Source organism: Chamaea fasciata, unplaced genomic scaffold, assembly GCF_029207755.1.
Source record: "Chamaea fasciata isolate MVZ Bird 193981 ecotype frontalis unplaced genomic scaffold, bChaFas1.0.hap1 SCAF_3, whole genome shotgun sequence".
Classification (NCBI taxonomy): Eukaryota; Metazoa; Chordata; class Aves; order Passeriformes; family Sylviidae; genus Chamaea; species Chamaea fasciata.
The window spans coordinates 12136759-12140134 of record NW_027094088.1 but is presented as its reverse complement, the minus strand read 5'-3'; the positions used below and the strand labels follow the sequence as shown (position 1 = coordinate 12140134).

Sequence of the window (3376 nt, the reverse complement as noted above, 5' to 3'; positions counted from 1 at the left end):
TGTGCTTCAGTTTTGGAAAGCCATATTGAGGGCAGTAGTTCAAAGAGTTCCTTAGCTATCTTAACAGAAAAAAAAATAATCAGAAAACAGAGCAAAATCCAAACAAACAGTGAACAGAACACATAGGCAGAAAAGGGAAAACCCATCAGAAGAATTTCTTCCTTTCAAAGACTGACACTGCAATTGCAGAGGTGTTCCCAACCACATTGCTGGATTTGTGCTCTGGAAATACCGAGCAGTTTAGATGGTTTCACCCCCAAACTGAGGAAAACATCAGACTCAAGCCTAGTACTGGGAATCACACAGCTAAAGGCACTGAGAGAAGCACTCTTGTCTGTGAGGAGTTAGGAGCTGAGAAATTCTCCATCTGTTTCAGGTAGACTGCACCCAGCTTCTGTTGGAGCTTCAGTGGGTATCAGAGCCACATGCATGCTGGAAAGTAATTTATATCATCACTGTAAGAGGAACCAGTGCTTGGACAAACACTTCATCTTGTGTTATTGCAGAAGCTAATTTTAGGATAAGGCAAAAGCATTTATATTTAGTCCAAGGGGTTTTTAGGTTTAAAGCTCTGGTTACTGGAGAGATCTAAAGATCTGTGGGGTTTCATTCATTTGTAGCATCATTGCGGTTGCCTCTAAAAGCCAAGGAATAGAGCAAGCTCTGGGTGTAGAAGCTTTCAGAAATGTCAAAGGAGGTTTCATTTTCAGGAAGAATTATCTTTACAAATGTCTAGCAGAGAACAAAGTGAGCAAGATGAGACCCTGCTTCAAACATGTGAATTACAGATTCCTTGATCATTTTTATCTGCCCATTCATCCATTCCCTCCCCAGGGAGTTTTGTACTGCAATATGAGCCCTCAGATGTGTCGGCAACACCAGGTGACAGCATTAATATGCTCCCCTATCACCAAACCAGTTGCAGGAGCTTGGAGGGAGCAAACTTTTCAGTCTTTCTGTGTGCAGAACAATGCTCAGCCACGGAGATTTAAGCCTGAGTAATTCACATGCAGACAATCTTGCTCCACACAGCTTAACATTTAACACAATGTTAAATCACGCATTTAACAAACACTTAATTGTTAATGGTACTGTTCAAATTTTCATGGTGTTTGTCAGATGAAAACAGGTCATTCATCCCACTGCTAAGAGCTTCCACTGCCAACACTGCTGTGGGGCAATGATGAGAAGAAAATAAAGAGAAGGCGCATCACACCCTCAAAACCTCCTTTATCTCAGGACTTTCCCAAAGCTGTTTGGTACTTCCAAGTCAAGAGGTGTTTGCTGCAACAAACTTGGGAGAGATTGTCTCAAATGCTGAAATAAAGGCTGTCTTCTGAGTCTCACCATCTTTATGCTGCTGGCAGCCCCTAACACTGTGTAAATAAGCAGGGACCATGCCCAAAGGGTAAATGGAACTGCCCTGGCCCCACTAAATTATCTTTAATTTCATCCCTCATGCTGCTGCTTGGGAAGATGGGCCATGATAGGGGGAAGTGTTAATGCTGGTGTCTAGTGTATAGAACTTGAGTTTCCCTCCCAGCATTACTTATTTAGATTTAACAGGTAACTCCACCCATCAGGATGGACCTACCTTCCCAGCCAGAGGAGGGGAGCCAAGCCACATGTTCAGCCTCATAAATTTCAAGCCTTACTTCTGAATCTGCTACTGAAAGAGGCAGTGCTAGCAAGGTACCAGGTGTGCCCCACACTTGCAGCCTATCTGGTGAGAAGGAACATGGAAACAGGCTGTCAGAAGGAAGGGGTAGCCCTTCTGCTCTTTCTGCTTCTGTTTTGGTTCCTCCTCTTCCTCCTGTTCGTTATTTTGCTGTCTCTTCCTTCAGTCCCGTTCCCCAAATACCTCCTCTGCCGCTGAAACCTTCACAGATGCTCAGAAATTTTATATGTAAAGTTCATATAACATGATAAGAATATGATTAAATTTATTTATACAAATTTGAAAATGACTACAAACTTTATTTAGATATAAATTTATATAAAATTTATATACTTTAAAAAAATGTGAGAGGCAGGATGGAGAGCTTGATGTTTTCTGTTTACCCTCCACAGCTGATCATTCTCATGCTACATTGAGGAGCACCTGCAGGTTGAATTTCCTTAGTCATCTTCCCTGCCTCCATACAACCTCTCTGCTAGGCACACGAATGGGAACATATGGAAATGGGCATCCAGCAGCTTGACAGCACAGACCTAAGGATGCTTCTTCAGCCCCAGGATTACTTCAATAGAAAACCAAAGCAGTTGAAGAGCTTTGGTCCAAATTGATAGCATTAAAAAGTGGGAAAAGCTACCTTAGAAAACCTTTGCCTTTCTTTAAGTTTGGGATCCTAGAGCTCTGCTTTGCCATGAGAAGTTTTCTAATTCCCTGCCTCCACCCAGAGCAGGGTCTGTTCCATCCATACCTGCAGGGCTCCTTGCATGAAGAAGCCATCATCTCATGTGAGGACTGAACAATTAGTGGCTGCCTACAGAGCACCCAAACCTGGCCCCAGTAATGAAATGAAAGTGAAAATAGTAATTAAGCTTTCCTAATGAGAAAAAAGACAGACTCAAAGGAACTGAACATAAAAAGAAAACAACAAAAACTCTGTCAAAATGTACTATGCTATTTTTAGCTTTTTTTTTTATTTTCTGGGGACAATAACTTTGCATTAATGTAGTGTCTTCCATATATTGATCAATTAAGGGTTCCACTACCAGCCAGAAATATTATTGTCATCCAAAAGATGTGAAGAGTGCTGTCTTGGACAGAGAATACCTCCTGAACCATGAATAGCACCCAGTTTTTGAAAATTCCACATCCTGAAGTTCCCTCACCGTGGTGTCCCTCCCTTTCTTCCATCCCTATTCAAAGAAATACTATATTTCAAGACAATAAACTCAAACAACTTTAATGCAATTACCTCCCAGAATTATTACCAGGGAAAAGGAGACACTGGGGACCTTCCTGAATGTCCATTATCATACAATCACAGAATCATAGAATTGCTTAGGATGGAAAAGACTCTTAAGTCTTCTTTGGCCTGCCCTGTAGGTGGCTGATGTGTTGCAGAAGGAGGATGAAGCAGGGATGTGGGGAGGCATGGAGGGAGCAAATTCCTGCTGCCTGAGACCAGGAGATCCTGAGATCCTGCTCTGGTGTCTGCACCTCTGAGAGCCAGGGTGGTCTCACCTCCACTTCTGTCCTCCACCTCCCACACTGAGAAATCATAGAATCTTTGTTAAAAATGGTCTGGGCTGGAAGGGACCTTAAAGAGCATCTTGTTCCACCTGCCTGCTATGTTCCCTCCTATTTTATGATTTATTACTGATCCTGTAGGTCTGTCCTGGCTGCCAGCCCAATGTTACACTACCA

The 3376-nt window shown here is 42.6% G+C and overlaps 1 long non-coding RNA gene across 1 annotated transcript; it reads left to right on the top strand.

Annotated features, from left to right (window-relative positions):
• Positions 1-1616: 1616 nt before the first annotated feature.
• On the top strand, positions 1617-2790 carry LOC136287597 (uncharacterized). The gene is made up of 2 exons (XR_010720188.1): positions 1617-1726; positions 2071-2790. It is a non-coding gene; the product is annotated as an uncharacterized lncRNA (long non-coding RNA).
• The last annotated feature ends 586 nt before the right edge of the window (positions 2791-3376 follow it).